The sequence below is a fragment of the Cryptomeria japonica genome, chromosome 7 (genome assembly GCF_030272615.1).
Source record: "Cryptomeria japonica chromosome 7, Sugi_1.0, whole genome shotgun sequence".
NCBI classification, from domain to species: Eukaryota; Viridiplantae; Streptophyta; class Pinopsida; order Cupressales; family Cupressaceae; genus Cryptomeria; species Cryptomeria japonica.
In genome coordinates this window covers 739420364-739442811 of record NC_081411.1, presented here as the reverse complement: position 1 = coordinate 739442811, position 22448 = coordinate 739420364, and the positions used below count along the sequence as shown (strand labels likewise).

The 22448-nt window shown below is 36.1% G+C and overlaps 1 protein-coding gene across 1 annotated transcript in view; it reads left to right on the top strand.

The window, feature by feature from the left end:
* Positions 1–22448, top strand: part of LOC131856978 (uncharacterized) — a 138352-nt gene that overhangs the window by 101830 nt on the left and 14074 nt on the right. The gene's annotated exons all lie outside the window — the stretch shown is intronic.

Here is a 22448-nt window from a genome sequence, read left to right as displayed (position 1 = left end):
AAGGCATAGGATAACCATTTGTTGTCTCTTAGAATAATTTTTGAAGACATATTCAAATTAGATGATAGAAGACTTGATGTGGTCAAGAGGGATAGAGAAATTAAGGAAGTGGAACTTTTGGGTATGTGTGGTTCAATAAATAATGAGGAAATGAAACGATGCATTGATGTTGCAAACAAAACAATTTTTAGTAGCAAATCTTGACAAATAAGCCTAATGATGGGCAGGGTAAATGAGATAGTAAATGAGACCAAATATGGCTGGACCAAATTCTTCCAAAAGAATCCTAATTTTCTCACCTCCCAAGAAGAATTTGTAAAAGTAACAACTTCCACCATCCCGAACAGATCTAAAGGGAAGGGTATTTTGGATAGTTTAGCTCCAATTTTGAATAAACTGGTAGTAACTATAAGCATACAAATACCACCGGTAGTAAAGGAGAGTGTATAGTCAATACCGGCAGAGGCAACTTTTGAACAAGGCAATGTACAAGGTACTGACAATATTGTGGATAATACTCCACCGACAGTAATAGATACTGCACCAAGTGGTGAAGCCACTAGTGCCAAGGAGGATAAGATAAAGGGAACTGAGACTATATTCCACTAGGAAAAGGTTTTGGCAATTGACACTTCTCAAGTTGAAGAGAAATCAATCACTGAGATTAGTCCCGTTGAGTTAATGATGATGGCTACTCAGAAACTAATAAAGAAGGGATCGACAGATAAAGGAATAATAGATCACTCAATCACAGTTTTGCACAGACTAATTTCTAATTGTAAGATTGAAAATGAAGCAAGCCCTTCTAGCAACCTTGAGGAATTAACTGAGCATATATCTAACAATTTTCAATCTTTGCTGCAAATTTCAGATCGGCAGGCACTTGAGAGATTTACCATGGCTAAGAGAGCCGCTTTTGATCAGCTTATTGAAATAGAGAAGAAGAAAATTGAAGGAAAATTGATTCTTATTGATAATTGTTTGAAAAAATGTACAAATATCTATAGGGTCTCTTGTAACATAGAAACTCTTACAACAAATGTAGATAGCAGATTAAAGGAGCTACATGATAAGGTTGCCAATATTGCAAATTATTTTGATGGATTAACCCTACTAACAACATCTGTTGATGGACAAATTTTGTCTTTGGAGAACCAAATTTTTTCTTTTAAAAAGGAAAGAGATAAGATCATTTGGAGAGCAAGGAGTCTTAGAGGATTGGTGAGTCCAAGATTGGATTCACTCAGTGTACATAAGAGGAAATGTATGGATATGATTGCTAAGCCCACACCGGCAGAAGTCAAAGAGAAGAAAACATTTGCACACTTACTGAGTGGACTTGTATCCATATATGATACCTTCAGAACTGACTAGGATACATATTTACCATTGCTAGACAAGGCTTACCCATAAATTTTGAAATTGATCAAGCTCTGGTAAAGTAATATGTATTTATTCATTCTTTCAATTCTTTCACCAGTCTTTGGAATTGATGCTAAAAGGGGAGTGTATATAATGTGAAAAATATTAGACAGAAAAATATGGGAAGGATATCAGGAAGGAGTGTATTGCTCAGGGGGAGCATACTTCAACTTGAGCCGACAAGGAATCCATTTTTCACATGAGTATTGCCATCAATGCCAAAGGGGGAGATTCTTGGAAATTGACACTCATTGGATTCATATATTATCATTGATGGAAACATGGAAACATGGTAGCTTGGAAACAAGATTCACTAGGAGGCATTCACTGGCAGCCACGAGCATTGGAGAATTCAGGGTTACACCGGTACCAACATCCAGCACTTCAGTGAGGCCAACATCAGGCTTGGACCCAAAGGAAGTTTTATTTGTAAAATCATTTTTTAATTATTGTATAAGGCTGACATTGTATATCTTTTGTAATGCATTGTAAGTCGACATAAGGCATATTGTTTGTGAAGGGTATATAGGTTAGTTTGTTAAGGTCATCATAGATATATATGAGAAAGATTGTAATAAGGATATAGGAGACTGTGTAATGCAAAGTATATGCATGTAGATCATTTGTATGCAAATTTTATATCATGCAATGATCTGTAGATAGCTTGGAAATCATTCTTGGAGGAAAGGAGATACCAATAGAAGTGTTCAGGGTTTACGAACCAGTACAGAGCAGAACTATAACCGAAACTCTTTTTGGCATAGAAAATGCATTTTGTGAGTTCATTATTACTGTTTTATTTCAGCAGAAGCTTGTAGTCAGTGAGACTCTTTTGTGATGAGAAGTGTGCTCTAGGCAGTGTGCTTTCCTGCATGTGTAGGCCCCCATTTTATGTAATATCTTTCATATGGTCAGTGAACTCATATTGTGGGTCACAAATCCCACCGTGGTTTTTCCTCTTTAAGGTTTTCCACGTAATAAGTTCTGTGTGTTATGGTGTTCATTTATGTGGATGGTTTATTTGCTTCAAGTTATATGTTTCTTCATTTACTGGTTTATGTGTATGTTATAAAAGGTTAAAATCATATCATACCACTAGAACACTGATTCACCCCCCCTCTTAGTGTTCTTGGATCCCAACATGCCCATGGGGTATGAGGTGGATGCAAACACCTATTGAGTCAACTGGTGGATGATAAGGAGGAAAGGTTTGGTACCTGCATAGAAAAGGATCCTAATTTGCACACAAAATTTATTGGACCAGCAAGGGAGAGGAAAGTAAGAAAGGAGGTTGAGGGGATAGCAGAGAAAATGGGTATATCTAAGGAGGAAGTGCAAAGTGTTACAAGATAGGGTTGTCGTTGCACCAAAAGATTGGCCTTTCAATGCCCAATACAAAGACTAGACTTATAGAATCGACATCCACATCTCTTACCCAATTAGAATCTGTATATGCACATAATGTGAATTCATCATTCTTTGGACGCCATAACCCAAAGTTGTTGTACCTACCAAATATCTGAATATCCTCTTGACAACAATAACACAAGTTTCTCTAGGATCTAACTGAAATCTAGAAGCAATACAAACAACATTCATTATATCAGGTCTAGTCTGAGTTATGTATAACAAACCATCAATCATTGATTTGAATCTGCTTGGGTTCACCTTAGGTGATTCATCATCCTTTGACAATTCACAACAGGTTATCATAGGAGTACTGGCAGGTTTAGAATTCTCAAGTCCAATTTTCCTAAGTAATTCCTTCACTTACTGAGTTTGACAAATGAAAATACCTTTATCAGTTTGGGTAATTTGCAAACCTAAGAAAAATTTCATCTGACCAATCATAGACATTTCAAATTCATTATTCATATCATTAGCAAATTTTATGCATAGACCTTCTTCTCCTCCAAAAATGATATCATCCACAAAGAATTCAATAATAAATATGTCATCATGCTCAATCTTGTAATATAAGTTACTATCAGCATTACCTTTAATGAAACCAAGCTTTCAAAGATACTTATCCAATCTAGCATACCATGCTCTAGGGGTTTGTTTTAGTCCATATAAAGCGTTTTTCAATCTGCAAACCATATCCTTGTCTTCTAATAAAGAAAATCCCTCAGGTTTTTCAATGTAAAATTCCTCTTCAAGATCTCCATTCAAACAAGCACATTTAACATCCATCTGATATACTTTGTAGTTCTTGTGTGCAACATAAGCAAGAAAAAGTCGTACCGCTTCAATGCTAGCAACCAGGGCATAAGTTTCCCCATAATCAAGTCTTTCTTTCTTTGAATAACCTTTTCAAACCAATCTAGCCTTGTTCCTCACCACTTGACCTTCCTCATTCAATTTCTTCCTGAAAACCCATTTAGTTCCAATAATGTTCTTGAATTTAGGTCTAGGTATAGGTTCCCATGTCTTATTCTTTTCAATCTCATCTAATTCCTCTTCCATTTCATTTATCCAATTTTCATGCTTACTTGCTTCTATGAAAGATTTCGGTTCAATTTGAGAAATTAGACATACCTCTTCAACAACTAACCTTCTCCTATTCATCACACCTTTCCTTTTATCTCCAATAATCTGATCTTCAGAATGATTTAGCTTTACATACCTAGGAGTCTCTGAATTTTCTTGATTTGTTGACTCATTCTCCCATTCCTCTGTCACTGTTGAATTTTCTAATGCTACTGGTGTCACAAGTTCACTATTCTGAACTGATTCCTACATTACCAGTTTGTTGGCATTTTGAGTTTGTTGGTATTTTGCATAAAGATTGCATTAATGCTATGTTGTCATTGATGTCAATTGAACCGGTAATGGTATTCATGTTATTATTGATATTGTTGTTTTTTATATTGGCTAGTAACTGGTAAGAAGAGCTTTGTGGAAGATGTTGTAAACTGGTATGTAAAGTTTGTGAGTTGAATCAGTGAACCAATGTAAAGGGTTAAATCTTTCTATGTAATGTAACCGGTAAACCCTATTAGTTGTTAAACCCTAACCAGTCAAGTTTGATGGTTTATTATTTGATAAGAAGTACTGATGGAGACACGTGTGATCATTGAATGAGGATATGTTCAAATTGTTTTGGCGCATTTTTTTTCTATCTAGGGAAGGAGCAAAGTTGATTGCATCTAATGCACAATGCATGATGAGTTACAAAGTTTGATGAAGTGGTGATCATGGAGCAATTGAAATTTTCTTGAAGAATGTGAAGAGATTGTCATGATTTCTAATGGTCAAGATTGTACTGACTTGTTTGTAATCTCGATGATGAGAATTATGTTTTTGTTGTGTTACCAACCTAATTGATTTCTATTTAAGGTCGATGAATTTGTTTGTAAAGGTTGTAGGAAATATTGATGAAAACCTGTTGAGTGTGACGTTGCCTAACCAATGAATGGATCTACAATTTGAGTGAAGGAAGATTGAAGCTTAGAAGGATCTGATCAAGAAAATGTAGTGCTTCTCAGATAGATCAAGAAAACCTATTATTTTCTAACAATTACAGCAGAAGTGAAATCCCTTAACCGAGTAAGCTCTAACAAGCTTGGTTACTCATTAAATACTCTAACAAGGTGGTCCATTAGCTTGGATTCTTAAATCCTCTGGTGAGGTTACTCCTAAAAGGGTATTGTGCTTTTCATCAAGGCATATTTGTAAATCCCTTAACTTGGTGATTCCTAACTGGAATTAGTTCTTAACAGGACTTACTGTAAAGCTTTAACAAGCTTGGCTTTTAACAGGGTGAACTTCAAAAGAGTTCAGATAGCTATCATTATGAGTCTCATCTCACCATGGTTTTTACCTATTTGGGTTGTCCACGTATAAACATTTGTGTCAAGTGGTGAATGCTTTTGTGGTTGTGATCTTATTTGTTGATGTGTTTAATTTCTGATAAGGCATGTTATGTAGAAGCATTGAGAGATGAATATGTTGAGTTATGATTAAGCATTGTTGATGTTTACAAGATTGAAGTTGTTTAATGTTAAAGTTGTCATAATAGTTAAACCGGTTGATGTCAAGTATTCTTATGAATATTGATCTTGACTGAGATATGTTTACTTTGTTTGACAGAGTTTGAGTTTGGGAACTTTGTATCATTTTTTCAATATACTGATTCACCCCCCCTCTCAGTATTCTACCGGATACTTATTCTTTCATAATACCATCAATTCGTATTAGAGAATCTTCGGTCCTCTTAATCTAATAGCCTAATAGTTTGAGGAAAAGATCTTGTAGATCATGATGAAGAAAGGTCTGAAGTTCAATAAGGATAACTATAAAATAGGGAGTGATAGAATGAAGATTTATATTAAGAGTCTTGGTAGTCAGTATTGGGATCATATAGAAAATAAGTATACTACACCTACTGGACCCCTGACTAATTATCAGAAGAAAGAACAACAAGAAAATCATGAAGCATTAGAAGCTATTATCAATTCCTTGTCTGATGTTGAATATGTAGATGTTCATTGTCTTGAAACTGCATATGAAGTATGGAAAAAATTAGAAGATATTTATAGCGGTGATGAACATGTTAAGATTTCCAAAGAGGAGAGTTTAAGAGGAAAGTTTGACGACATGAGAATTTATGAAGGTGAGAATATCCAGTAGTACGGTCAAAGGATTAAAGGGATAGTTGGTGAGATAAAGAGTGCAGGAGGGAAAGTGGAAGATGTCACAGTAATCAATAAGGTAATGAGAACCCTGCTACCGGTCTATGCTATCCAAGTTGCAGCTATTCAAGAGCTGAAATCCATTGACAATACAAAGGTAACTCCTGACTCTATTATTGGAAAACTTACTGATTTTGAGCTAAATGGCTATGATGGTAGTGTACAAAAATCAAAATCTGCATTTAGAGCTTCTGTCTCTAACCCATATGTGAGTAGAAGTAGAGATACCGACCATAACTATGAATCTAGATCCAGCAAAGATGCTAAAGATGAAGACAACTTAGTGGAACTTGAAGCATTGTTGGCAAAACAAATGCCTAGAGGCACTAGTAAATATATAGGTAAGCTACCTTAAAATGTTTTGCATGGAAAAAGATTAGTCATATAGCAGAAAATTGTCATAATAGTTAAAATGAATACAAGAGAGACAAATTTAATAAATACAAGGGTAAAGGAAAGAGATGTTGTCTTGTAGATATTGACAGTGGTATTACAAATTAAGAATCTGATGATGATGCTAGTGAAGATATTGTGTTTGTAGCTATTAAGGAAGAAATATCAGATCAGAAGGCACTAGTATTCAAAATGGATAACTCTGATGATTGGATCATTGATAGTGGTTGTTCACATCACATGACCAGTGATCAGAGCAAATTTCTTTCCCTAAAGGAATTTGATGGTGGTGTTGTCACATTTGGCAATGACTCACCCTATATGGTTAAAGGTAAGGGAGTTATTTCTCTTAATGGGAAGAGCAGTGTTGATGATGTCTATTGGGTTGAAGGCCTAAAGCACAATATTTTAAGTGTGGCACAACTTAATGACAAAGGATACCCACTAGGGTTTAGAAATGGAATGTGCAAAATCTTTGACAATAAAGGTGAATTGATTGCAACCGGGAAATAGATCAGAGGTAATCTATTTCATCTCAATCCTAAAGTTAACAACTATTTGATTGCAAAAATAGATGATAGTTGGCTTTTGCATAGGAGATTTTGTCATATAAATTTTGACAATATTGTTAAAGTAAGCAAGTCTAAGACAGTAAGAGGTCTGCCTCAGCTAGACAAACCGGTTAATGCTCTTTGTAAATAATGTCAACTAGGAAAGATGACTTCTTCAACTTTTAAGAGCAAGTCCTTCTCAATAGAGAACTTGTTATATTTGGCTCATATAGACCTATGTGGACTAATAAGAACAAGAAGAATTCAAGGTGACAAATACTTCATGATCTTCATTGATGATTGTTCAAGGATGATGTGGGTCAAATTCTTGAAGGATAAGAATGAAGCTTTTGGTAAATTCAAGGCATTTAGAGGCTTAGAAAAGAAAGAGAGTGGGAAAAAGATAAAATGTCTAAGAACAGATCAAGGTGAATTCACTTCTATAGAGTTCACTAAATATTGTGATGATAATGGTATCAAGCGGTAGCTTTCTGCACCAAGGACACCACAACATAATGGTATAGTAGAGAGGAACAACTGGTCAGTGGTTGAAGCTGCTAGGAATATGTTGATACAAGGAGGTGTATCAAAACAATTTTGGAAAGAAGCTATAAGTACAACTATGTACACAATGAACCAAGTTCTGGTGAAAAGAGGTAAGGACAAGACCCCATATGAGTACTGGTATGGGAGATCACCTGATGTTAGCTATTTCAAGATATTTGGAAGCAAATGTTCTATTAAAAGAGGTGATTACATAAGCAAGTTTAAACCTAAAAGTGATGAAGGCATATTTCTTGGCTATTTGACCAAGACTAAGGCCTATAAATGCTTCAACAACCAGACACAAAAAATTGTTGAAAGTGTTGATATTCATGTAGATGAATGTCCTGAAATTTCAAAAGGAACTAGTTCTGAGAAGGATGAAGATCGTTTGGAACCTGAAATTGTTAAATCAGAAATCGGTAAAGCAAATCCTGATGTACTTGTTCAACCAGAATAAATAAATTCAGAGGAAGATGATAATGAAGAAGCTGAATCACAGTCCTAAATAGATAATTGGGGATAAGGATGTCGCTGTACTAGCCAGAAGGAGAATAAGAGAGAACTCTTGCATGATCTCCACCTTTGAACCTAAAAGTGCTAAGGAGGCATTCGGTGATAATCATTGGGTGAAAGTTATGGAGGAGTTGGATCAAATTGAGAAGAACAACACTTGGACCCTGGTACCTTGACCGGTAAACAAGAATGTTATAGGTACTAAATGGGTGTTCAAAAACAAATTAAATGAAGATGGTGTTATAGTTTGCAATAAGGCAAGATTAGTATGCAAGGTTATGTGTAAGAAGAAGGAGAGGATTATGGAGAAAATTTTGCACCGGTAGCAAGACTAGAAGGTGTCAGAACATTGCTTGCATTTTCAGCTCATAAGAAGTTCAAGGTATACCAGATGGATGGTAAGTCTGCATTCTTGAATGGGATACTGGAAGAAGAGGTTTATATAGAGTATCTTGATGGTTATGCATTGATAGATAAGGAAGACATGGTATGCAAATTGAATAAAGCCTTGTATGGATTAAAGCAAGCACTCAGAGCATGGTATGAATGGCTTCATACTCATTTGATGAAGATAGGTTTTTATAGAACCAGTGATGACAACAACATTCATCTCAAGTCTGAAGGAGATGAAATACTGGTCAGTGAAGTATTTGTAGATGACATTATATTTGGAGGTAATGATGACATGAGTAATTGTTTAGCACATGAAATGAAGAATGAATTTGAGATGTCACTAGTAGGGGAAACAAAAAATTTCATAGGCTTACAGATACAACAGATGAAGAATGGCATTTTCATTACTCAATCCAAGTATGTGAAAGAGGTTTTGAAAACTTTTAGTATGAGTGACTGTAAACCAATTGGAACCCCAATGGTTACAAGTTATAAATTGTCCAAGGAAGATGCATCTAAGTCTATAGATGAAAAGGAATATAGTTCAATGATTGGCAAATTACACTATGTTGTTCACAGTCGACTGGATATTGCCCATGCAGTTGGTATGTTGCTAGATTTTAGAAGAATCCAAAAGAGGCACATCTGATGGCAATGAAGAGAGTTTTTAGATATCTGAAAGGTACTATTGATTATGGGTTATGGTATCCATATGGTGGAAATTTTGATTTGAAAGAATACACAGATGTTTATTGGGCATGAAATATTGATGACTGGTAGAGTACTACTAGTGGAGAATTCTTTCTAGGAGGAAGGCTAGTTTCATGGAGTAGTAAAATGTAGAGTTGCACTTCACAATCTATTGTTAAAGTTGAATATGTAGCAAATTATATGAATTGCACACAAGCTATGCGGATGAGGCACATTTTGGAAGGTTTGAAGATGGAAATCTTAGAACCAATAAATATTTTGTGTGATAATATAAATGCAATATACATTTCTAAAAATCCTATTTTGCACGCAAGGACTAAGCACATTGAATTGAAATATCACTTCTTGAGGGAAAAAGTTCAAAATAAAGATGTTATCTTGGAGCCTGTTTCTACCAAGGAGCAACTTATAGATATCTTTACCAAACCTTTGCCTAAGACCACTTTTGAGTATCTTAGAAGACAATTAGGGTTTGTCCCTCTTCATGAAGTTAGTTGAGCATGATGCTGATTGCATCAGTCCTTGAACCAAAGTGCAAAATTTTTCATGGATTGATGAAGAAGTGGATGTATTCCATAGGGGAAGCATCAAGTTGCAAAATGATGTTGATGCATAGTGAGAGCAGAATTACATGTTTTACTTTCACTTTGGCATTGTTGTCAAAGAAGGAGAAGAATTATGTGTCTGATTAGGTGAACCAGCAGCAGGCTGAAGACAAACAGAGCAAGGTGAATACTTGGTAATGTAAACAAGGATTCCTATTCACCAATCTCAGTAGCAATCAGAGGCATTGATATTTTTATTGCCATCAATCCGAATGGGGATATTGTTGGCATTTTGAGTTTGTTGGTATTTTGCATAAATATTGCATTAATGATATGTTGTCATTGATATCAATTGAATCGGTAATGGTATTCATGTTATTTCTGATATTGTTGTTTTTTATATTGTCTAGTGAACCAATGTAAAGGGTTAAACCTTTCTATGTAATGTAACCGATAAACCCTATTAGCTGTTAAACCCTAACCAATCAAGTTTGATAATTTTTTATCTGATAAGCAGTAATGATGGAGACATGTGTGATCATTGAATGAGGATATGTCCAAATTGTTTTGGTGCATTTGTTTTTTGTCTAGGGAAGGAGAAAAGTGGATTTCATCTAATGCACAACGCGTGATGAGTTACAAAGTCCGATGAAGCAGTGATCATGGAGCGGTTGGAATTTTCTTGAAGAATGTGAAGAGATTGTCATGATTTCTAACAAGCAAGATTGTACCGACTTGTTTGTAATCTTGATGATGAGAATTAGGTTTTTGTTGTGTTACCGACCTAATTGATTTGTATTTAAGGTCAATTAAGTTTTTTGTAAAGGTTGTTGGCAAGATTGATGAAAACCTGTTGAGTGTGTAGTGGCCTAACTAGTGAATGGATCTGCACTTTGAGTGAAGGCAGATTGAAGCTTAGAAGGATCTGATTAAGAAAATGTAGTGCTACTTAAATAGATCAAGAAAACCTGTTGTTTTCTAAAAATTACAACAAAAGTGAAATCCCTTAACCAGGTAAGCTCTAACAAGATTGGTTACTCATTAAAACCTCTAACAAGGTGGTCCATTAGCTTGGATTCTTAAATCCTCCAACAAGGTTACTCCTAATAGGGTATTGTGCTTTTCATCAAGGCATATTTGTAAATCCCTTAACTGGGTGATTCCTAACCAAAATTAGTTCTTAACAGGACTTATTGTAAAGCTTTAACAAGCTTGGCTCCTAAAAGGGCAAACTTCAGAAGAGTTCAGATAGCTATCCTTATGAGTCTCATCTCACCGTGGTTTTTACCTATTTGGGTTTTCCATGTATAAACATTTGTGTCAAGTGGTGAATTCTTTTGTGGTTGTGATCTTATTTGTTGATGTGTTTAATTTCCAATAAGGCATATTATGTAGAGCCATTGAGAGATGAATATGTTGAGTTATGATTAAGCATTGTTGATGTTTACAAGATTGAAGGTGTTTACTGTTAAAGTTGTCATAATAGTTAAACCGGTTGATGTCAAATATTCTTATGAATATTAATCTTGACTAAGATATGTTTACATTGTTTGACTGAGTTTGAGTTTGGGAACTTTGTATCAATTTTTCAATATACTAATTCAACCCCCTTCTCAATATTCTACCAGATACTTATTCTTTCATCATACCATCACGGTTCAGGTCTGATAAATTCATCTTCTGGTCCATAATCATATGCTCTGATCTGATTACTATCATGCTCATTCATCTTGACATTTATGTTTTCCAATATCCTATTCAATCTTTTGTTATAACATCTATATGCTTTTCTATTAGTAGAATAACCCAAAAATATTCCTTCATCACTTCTATGATCAAACTTTCTTATGCATCATCTCTTCTAATGTAACATTTAATTCCAAAAATTTTGAAATATCTGATAGTAGGAGTATGTCCAAACCATAATTCATAAGGAGTCTTACTAATATCACCTTTAATGTGTACTCTATTGAAAGTGTATACAATGGTATTGAAAACCTCTCTCCAATAGATATCAGCTAATTTATCTTCACTCATCATAGTCCTTGCAGCATCCAAATTTTTTTTGTTTTTTCTTTCCATCAATCCATTTTGTTGTGGGGTTCTAGGTGCAGAAAGTTATATCCTAATACCATTCCTTTCAAAAAAGTTGTTGAACTCGCCAAATTTAAATTCACCCCCATGATCTGATCTTAAGCACTTTATCTTCAGTCCCATCTCAATCTCAACCATAGCCTTAAACATTTTGAATTTTTCTAAAGCTTCAGATTCTCTTTTAAGAATGTCACCCACATCATTATAGAATAGTCATCAATAAGTAACAAAAATATCTATCACCTTGAAATCTTTTAGTCCTTGCCAGTACACACAAATCAGTATGAATAAGATCAATAATTTCATTATATTTATCATGAACACTTCTTAAAGAAGTTCTAACTTGCTTACACATTTGACATTCTGTACATACCGGATTATGAGGTTTAACAATCTTGGGCAAATCTCTGATAGCCAGTATTGAGCTGATCTTTACTATGCAATGAAAATTAACATGAAACATCCTCTTATTCCATAACCAAATTCCATCAATCTAAGAAATCAAGCAAGCCTTCTAATCGGAGCTCAAATGAAAGATATTACCATTAGTCTGTGTTCCAAAAGCAATCTCCAATTCATATTTATTAATGATCTTGCATTTTCAATCCTTGTATTGCAAATGAAATCCTCTATCCACCATCTGACCTACACATAAAAGATTATTCTTTAAGCCTTCAACATAATAAACATTATCAATATTAGTCTTACCATACAATTATATTGTTCCTTTGCCTTTGATCCTACATGCCTTGTTGTCTCCAAATCTGACCAATCCACCATCAAATTCTTGCAATGATAAGAAATTTCTTTTTCCACTAGTCATGTGATGTGAGTATCCACTATTTATAGCCCATTCATACTTTTCTTCAATTTTAGTAGCCAAGGCCTTTTCCTTAGTATGTGCTAGTTCAATGAGAGATTCCAAAGAATCATCCTTGATAGCAATAAAGACCCAATCTTTGTTGGATGAAGCACCCTTATTTGATCCACTCACAGGTTCATCATCATCATCAGAAATACCATCATTATCACCAACATAATAACATGATTTATCTTTATTCCTTCTCAATCTAGGTTTGCTCTGATATTCAAGATTAGGCTTATAATTCCTCATAAATTTTCATGATTCCTAGCAGCTCTTTCAGGACATCTAGATGCAAAATGACCAATCTTATTGCATGAAAAACATTTAAAAGGGACTTTTCCTTCATACTTACTTCCAGCTGGTCCTTTACGAATTCTTCTAGCAATCAGGGCTACCAACTCTTCAAGCTCTCTTTCTTCTTTCTCAATTTTCTCCATATCCTTAGCATACATCTCTTTCCAAACTATCTTCTATTTACCAGATGCAGATGCTCTAAACGCAGTCTCAGTTTTAGTAGGACCGTAATCTCCAAGTTCTTCAAGTTCAATAGTAGTTAATTTATCAAGTAGTGTATCTCTGGTCACAAGGGTACTTAACATTGTCTAGAATTCATTTATAGCAGTAGGCTTCATCTTGTAAGCCAAAGGTAGAACTCTTAGAACTTTTGACATTATCTCATCCTCACTAACACGCCACAACATTTGATACCCATAAAATCTCATTGACTCTATCTATGAAAGAACTTATCTTCTCATCTTCTTACATCTTTAAAGTTTCATATCTCACCCACAAACTTCAAGCTTAGCAATCTTCATAGCCTAGTCACCTTCATAAAGAGTTTCAAGATTTGTCCAAATCATCTTAGCATTCTCCACCTCTATGACATTCAATAACTTTTCATCAAATAGGGTGCTTAATAATGCTTCTTTTGCTCTTACATCATTTTTAGCACTTCTTTGTTCATCAGTAGGTGTCAGTGTTCCATAATTAGGATAATGAGGTATATACCCTTTCTCCACTATCTCCAAGACTTCAGCTCCAAGAAATCTAAGATGAATCTTCATTCGTTCCTTCTATATCTTGTAATTTGTACCATCAAATCTGGGACTCTCCTTTCGGTAAGGATTGAATGTAGAACTAGATACAATTGCCACCAGATCTCGTTAAGTAGTTAAGCTTCTTCACAAAGGACTGCCCTCTGATACCAATTGTTGGAATGCATTGAGACTGGCAGTAAATTGAGAGGGGGGGTGAATCAGTTTACTAACAATAACAACAACCAATTCAATTATAAACCTTAAATTGGAGCACAAACCAATGAAGAATATAACATGAATGTACAACACACATAACACCAATATTTTGATGAATACTAAGAGGGGGGTGAATTAGTATACCAAAAAATACTATACTCAAACACTTAAATAGTCTAGTGATAAACCGGTAAAACAGTTTAACAAACAAACCGGTTAGCACACATGCAAATCAAATAGCAAATAATGCATTCACCCACAGAAGCACAAACACCATTACACAAGAGATTTTGATGTGGAAACCCAAATGGGAAAAACCATGGTGAGATGGAACTCACAAGTAACTATCTACAGAATAGGAACTAGAGCGATTAAGGTTAGACCAGTTAAGGTCAGACTGGTTAAGGTCTTACAATGTTCTTTACTAGAATAGATCCTATTAGGAATCTCAATCTCTGTTAGGAGATAAGTCCGATTAAATACTACCTTGCTAGAGGATTTTAGATCCACAGATGTGAACCACCTTTTTAGAGGACTTACCAAAGGCTTTTGGGCCTACCCGGTTAGGGGCTATAGAATTGTCGAAGATGTGAGTAATCAATAAGTGAGTGATCTAGAAAATAGCACAGATTGCTTGGTTAGATCCTTGATAGCTCATTCCTAATGAATCCTAGCATTACTTCAGTCTTCTACACATTCATACTCTCTCATTTCTTAACCACCTTAAACCCTAGCAACAATATCAACAACACCAACAACACCCTAAAACCCTAGACATGATGTCCTTATAAAGGAATATGATTTCATGTCAGTCCAATAGGATTACAATACAATTTCCTAGGTTCAATGCATCTAGACGTATCTGATAACACAACACAAAAAGCATTGTTAAAGTGCCGGCACTATCAAACAATCGATGGATGGTAACTCATCACAGAGTATTACCAGTTCATACAAAATACCGGTTCAAGCAAAATGTCAGTTGTCGATTTGACAAAATGAAGACTAGGAAATATGTGTTTTGTCGCTTTGATCCTTCATACTGCTTGAGATCTTCGAACCACTTGGGGCTAACATACCGCTTTAGATCGGTAATCACTTTCTGTAAAACACCAATAGTCTAAGGACTAAAATGCATCATACCAGTTGGAACATGTACCGGTTGAGCTTTAACTTATACATACAAAAATGATCTCAATGTAAGTGTGTGTCCATCAATGACAATCACAACATAATCATCAAAAATGCCAACAATCTCCCCCTTTTGCATTGATGGCAACACTTAGGAAATTTGACATCTAAGTGTTTTACAACAAAAATATGCCATAATCAAAATTACTCCCCCTAAGAATATACACCATCCCTATTGTAGAAAATACAATGTATACTACTTCTTAATACAAATAACATGAAAGTATACATCAAAACATTCAAAATTTATACTTCTCCCCCTTTGCCAACAATGACAACAAAATATTATAGATTAACACTTGTGTCATTAGGATTAAAAGAATAAGAGTTTATGACAATAAGGAATAAAACTTGTCAAAAATAGATTTGAAGTCCTGCAAAAATTGTTTCATAGATAAAGACAAGGACTCAAGTAGGGAGGTGGCTACTTCTTTCTCTATCTGCATCTGGGAGACCTATTCTTCCATGGTGTCTAATGTTCTCATCTCCCGGGTCGTCGTTAAGGCATCTAGATTAAGATAGCACTTCTGAAGTATTTGCAGATGTGGGAGTAGAACCAGTTGTAGTTCCTGCAAATCTTGAGTCTAGTTGCTTATTTCCAACTCTAATTTGGCAGAGTGGATGTAAAACCGGTGAATGGTTTGCCCATAAGTTGTAAAAGAGTCATATGGCAACTTGAAGGTGCTCATGTATGACTGCAAATCAGATTGAAGCTTCTACTTCTGTACAAGCACATCATCACAGAACAGATGAGGTTGGAAAATCTTGCTGAGTAGAAGATTCCCCTCATCTAGAGCATTCCTTATATCCTTCTATGCTTTTTGCAATTCAGACCGGAGCTCATTAAGCTTCTTCACTAGGGCAATGTTGAGAGCTTTTTGATGCTCTTTCTTGGCATTTGCCTCTGCCACCTCCTCTAAGATCTACACTTGATCATCCACTACTATGCATAGGAGATTCAATTGGGCCAATGATGAGTCGATACTGGGGAGGTTTGTACTAGGTAACAAACCGATAAGAGTGTCCACTGCAACTTGGATCACATCTTCCTCCTTCTTCCTCCTTAACACCCCAAGGCATTCTTGAGAAACCTTAATGCTCTGTAGCAGCTCCATTTCACTTGCAGACTGAAGGTTAATGGGACTGGTGAGGTCAGCTGGTTTGGCTTGACTACCGGTTGCCTTAGGTGTCTCCATCTGCATGCTCTTTGCCGCTTCAGCTTCCCTATTCTCCTCTACCTTCTTCTTTTCTTCTTCCTTCCTCTTCTCCTCTGCCTTATCTTCCTCCTCCTTCTTCTTCTTTGCATCTTCTTGTTTCTTTTTCTCTTCATCTTCTTCTCTTCTTTTCTTTTCATCCTCTTTTCTCTTCTCTTCCTGTTTCTATTTCTCCTCATCTTCTTCCTTCTTCTTCTTGTCCTCTTCCTTTTTCTTATTCTCCTCTTCATCCTTCTTCTTCTGCTCCTCTTCATCCTTCTTCTTCTTCTCCTCTTATGCTTTCTTTGCTTCCTCCTTTTTGTCCTTAGTTTCCTTTTGCTTTATTTCTTGTTCCACCTGCTTCTCCTATCCTATAGCTTCCGATGGTGTACCCTGAGCAATATCCTCTCCATCCATAGCATCGACATCAATAGTGTCGATAGGTTAAACAACCACATTTCCTTCATCATCAAACACTTCATTTGGTTTAGGTATTGCCGGTTCTTGTTCAGCCTTCCTGTTGGCTTCAGCCACTTGATGCATCTTCAGGGCTTCTAGAGAAAGGGTGTGTGTATTCTTGAGCACTTCTTGACCCTTCCCTTCAAGTAATAGGAGTCTTCTTCTTCTCATGAAGAAGAGGCCTTTGTATTTATTCATTACTTCAAATAGTTCTAAATTTTATACATTAGGAAAATGTTCAGCAAAAACCTTTTCTCTCATTTCCTGTTCCTGCTCTATGGCAATGTGCCATTTATTGTCTAAGGACTTATACAAAGAATCCGGTGTCTCAGATCTAATTTCTGAAGGTGACCAATCATTAACACATAAACACTAAATGGTTTCTTTTTCAACCACTTCCTTTTCATCATCATTAAAGTCATCAAAACAATCAACCAAATCATTCAGCACTTTTCTCCTAATGTATTTGATAGTTCTTTGACAATGTGTCAAAGGTTTGTAGGAGGAGATGTCAATATTTATTAGTGCTAATGATGTCGGTTCATTATTTGTCTTTTTCTTTGCTTGACGTGTCTTCTTAGGTTTTTCCTCAGACACTGTTTCTTCTGAGTCTGGTGAGGCATTCCTTGTCTTCCTCTTTCTCTCGAAGACTTTAGCAGGTGCTGCTTCCAGCGTCCTTTTAGCCGGTGACCGCTTGGTCACTGTAGGACTGGCTATAGTAGCTGGTGCCGATGCTGATGGCACTGCTTTTGCCTTCTTCACTAAAGGTTCTTTTTCTTTCTTTGTTGAGGGTTCCTCAACCGGCGTTATCCTTTCTAGGTATGTGTTAGTTTTCCTTGCCTTTGGATAAAGCGGTGAGCCAATAAGGTTAGAGGCATATCCTTCTAGCATATCATTCATTACCTCATAGCCCATAGGCTTCACTTCCTCCTTTTTGGGCTCAACAGCCTCCATTATGCATTGATCCACTTTAATGGTGAAACAAATATCATCTTTATACTTCTTGACAATATCACCTGATATTCTCATCCTCTCACTCATTTTGCATCTGAACTCATCAAAGTACTTGTTCAGAACTTTAGGGTAGCCGGTTCCAACTGCTTGAAGGCTTTCCTTGATTTGCTTGGTTACTAGTTGGTTAGCAGACCACTGGACATCACCTACTCCTAGAAAGTAGCCTTGGAAGTAAAAGAACAACCCAACCAGTAGTTGTCCAAACTTGAACCTCAATGCATTATCCTATTTGATCAATTTAAGATTCAACAGGAGTTGCCTTTGCATACTGGTGCATAGGTCAAATGATGCATCCTCTTTGATCATTCGGTAAGCAGCATTTACTGCTACAGCAGATACAGAGTTAAGTCTACTAGCAGAGAACATCTGGTAACCTATCACCATGCAGGCATGCTTGACCAGATCATCCTTGATTGAATTGACGATCATACCTCATGAGTTGCTCACTAAACCAGTGAGCTTGGACATTTCAATTTTGCTTACCATCATTAGGGCTAGCACTCCCCTATATTGCAGAAACTAGTGACGACATGAATAGCTTGCGGTGTAATATCATGTGTTCTTTCCAGGTACATCTTGTCACCATGAACTCTGCTCAGGATGATCCTAATGTGATCATCTGTGAAATCCTCTAGGAAATAAACAACATTGTAGAGCTTCTTCTTCTCCAAAATACTATACTCTAGTTTGATCTTTTTATCTTTTCCACAAAATAAACCTAGCTACGAGTGAATTGTTAGAGACTCTAGGTCTTCTATTTTACAATATATGTAATCTAAGATTCCCTCTTCTACTATCACACCAACTGGAACTTGTGATAGGGCATTATATTTAGACTTGCATTGAATAAAGCTTGCTGAATCGACAGATGCACTAGAGCTAGTATGGGATGCAAAAGCCATGATAGAAATCGGAAACTCAAAAAATACCTTTCAAAAATCATGAATTTAGGGCTTTTAGATTCTTCTCCACCTCACACTCCGTCGGTTGCAGAATCACCACTTTGCGTTCTTCACTTGACCGTTTGCAATTTCAATTTGAAACTCCTTCAAGGTTCCTTAATTTCTCAGAATCACAGCACAAATTGCTTTTCTTCACTCTACACTTGAAAACCTTCTTCACTCAAAAACTGATAGTGAGAAATGATTTGAAAAATCCTTTTAAACATATTGCTCACCTACCATAATAAATGCTCCATCATTAGGGCGTAAACCCTAATTTGCCTTTTACCATTTTCGGTCTTCCACCAAATGACAGGTATCGCATACTGATTAAGGACTTTTACCGCCGTAAATCGGGGGTTTGAAACATTTCGCCGTTTGCTCCCCCAAAGCTTTTCTAAAGCTTAGTTTGTCGGTTTCGTGATTTCCACACTAGGTGCAGAAACTGGTTCCTCTTGTAACATTACTGGTTTCTTCTTCTAGGTCTTGTTCATATCCACTTTAACAGTTTCAACATCAATGTTCCCTTCTGGAGTGACCAGTATAACATAAGATATGTTCTTTCTTGATCTACATAATCTGGCAATGTGACCCGGTTTGTTGCAGTGATAGCAGACCATTCCAAGTGCTCTCCAAGGTCCATTGTTCATGTTTTTATTCTTCCTTTTGCATGTTGCAGTAGTGTGACCATGACCATGACAAATCCAACAGTTTTCTCTCCATCCAGTTGCCGGTTGATAGCCATTGTTTCTTGACTAATGATTATAAGAATTAAATTGGTTGTGATTCTGGTTCACAAAAGGTTCAGGACCAACTCCTTGAGTCCTCTGAGGATATCTTCTAGTGTTATTCATAACAGACCTGCATTCAGATGCTCTATGCCCAAACTTGTTGCATGCATAACAATTACCATTTAACTTATTGGATCTAGGTGCATTGTTTATAAAGTAGGGAAAATTATTATAGGCTTTTCTCCTACATACATTTGTAGTATGTCCTTCTTTAAGACAGTTAAAGCAAACAGGTTTAAACTTTTGCCTACCTTTATCCTTTGATGTCTGTTGTTTCTTTGATGCTTCAACATTTGTACCAGAGGTCTCACCTTCCTCATGATTGGAATAACCAAGTCCATCAGCATTCTTGACAGGTTTGGCAGATTCAAGCTTTTGCTCTAGCTTGACAGTACTCTTGTTGAACTTAGCAAGTATTTCCTTTGACTCAGAAAGTTCTTTGGAAATAGCAGCATTTGTTTCCATCAGGTTTTCATTCTCAAAGATGGTAATGTTTAGTTCTCCTTGCATGTCTTCCTTTTCCACTTTGCTCACATGTAGTTGAGTAGTTAGGGCACTAATCTCTTGCTTCAGCTTGGAGATTTCATGATCTTTATCATTGACCAGATCTTCAGCTTTCCTCCGGTTCTCAAGCTCTTGGCACAATCGGATAGTCAATCCTTCCAATTCTTTTCTCAAATTGGAATTGGATTCATTCAGTTTTTCTACTTCTTGTATCAGGGCTTCCATGTTCGCTTCATCAGAGGAACTATTTTTAGATAGCTCCATCAGCTTTTCAGCATGTTCTCTCCTTTTTGCTTGAGATGCCTTGTATTTGACCATAAGATCATCATAGGCTTGCTCAGACTGAGTGAGCCGATGAGTAAGTTCCCTCAATGTGTATTTCCCCATATCTCTTTCCAAGTGGTTAAACTTATAGAAAGGTAGGCTCTGATACCAATTGATGATTACTAAGAGGGGGGGTGAATTAGTATACCGAAAAACATTGTACTCAAACACTTAAACAGTCTAGTGATAAACCGGTAAAATAGTTTAACAGACAAATCGGTTAGCACACATGAAAACCAAATAGCAAATAATGCAGTCACCCATAGAAGCATAAACACCATAACACAAGAGATTTTGATGTGGAAACCCAAATGAGAAAAACCACGGTGAGATGGAACTCACAAGTAAGTATCTGCAGAATAGGAACTAGATCGGTTAAGGTCTTACCATGTTCTTTACCAGAACAGATCCTGTTACTAATCTCAATCTCTATTAGGAGATAAGTCTGATTAAACACTACCTTGCTAGAGGATTTTAGATCCACAGATGTGAACCACCTTATTAGAGGATTTACCAAAGGCTTTTGGGCCTACCCGATTAAGGGCTACTTACTTGTCGAAGATGTGAGTAATCAACAAGTGAGTGATCTAGCAAATAGCACAGATTGCTTGGTTAGATCCTTGATAGCTTGTTCCTAATGCATTCTAGCATTACTTCAATCTTCTACACATTCATATTCTCTCATTCCTCAACCACCTTAAACCCTAGCAACAATATCAATAACACCAACAACACCCTAAAACCCTAGACATGATGTCCTTATGAAGGAATCTGATTTCATGTCTGTCCAATAGGATTTCAATACAATTTCCTAGGTTCAATGCATCTAGACGTATCTGGTAACATGACACAAAAAGAACCGTTAAAGTGTCGACACCGTCAAACAATCAGTGGATGGTAACTTATCACAAAATGCCAGTTGGTAACTCATCACAGAGTATTATTGGTTCATACAAAATACTGGTTCAAGCAAAATGTCGGTTGCCAGTTTGACAAAATGAAGACTGAAAAATATGTGTTCTACCACTTTGATCCTTCGTACCGCTTGAGATCTTTGAACCGCTTGGGGTTAACATACCGCTTCAGATCGGTAATCACTTTTTGCAAAACACCAATAGTCTAAGAACTATAATGCATCATACCAGTTGGAACATGTACCGGTTGAGCTTTAAATTATACATACAAAAATGATCTTAATGTAAGTGTGTGTCCATCAATGACAATCACAACATAATCATAAAAAATGCCAACATATTTGATGTGAAAAACCTAGAAAGGAAAAAAACCAAGGTGGGAAACCCTACGCACAATCAGATGAATACTCTGCAATAGTATTGTGAATAATTATAATGGGGTTTGCACATGTAGAAAGGACAATAGCCTAGAGCACACTACACATCACAAAGGAAAGTGTCACTAACTTACAATATCATCGGACTACAATCCAGAAAATAATGAACTATGAAAGTAGCATCTACTAATGTCTGATACAGTTCCGGTTAAGCACTTATGTCTTCTCTATAATACAAAAATTTTCAAACCTTCCCCTATATGATATGAGTTTATTCGCACTTAATCCTTCTCTGATAATGCAGACTTAACCAACCATTGATATCTAAATTGCATGAACAAGTCACCTATAAATATAGATCATCAACCTTATTAACAAGTTTGGCTAAACCCTTAACCCATAAACCCATAATTACAAAAATTAATTCACATGATACCACCAGATCAATATTATGATTTACATTACATAGCATGGACCTAAATCAAGTAACCAAACAATTATATCCATCGGGGATTCCGTTGACCAAAATCCAACAAGCTTCACTTACTAATAGAAACCCTTAGTGAAAGTTTAACCGAATCCAAATAAGACCACCATAATGGAACACCGTCCAAAGAAAAGTTTTCAAATTTTTGGGATGGGATCAAGAAGCACCATCAACATTATAGAAACTGATTCCCTAAGACGGATCCAAAATCCACTAACCAAGTCACCAAAATAGCATACCGATAAAGCTAACCAGGAATGCCAAAAGTCGGTA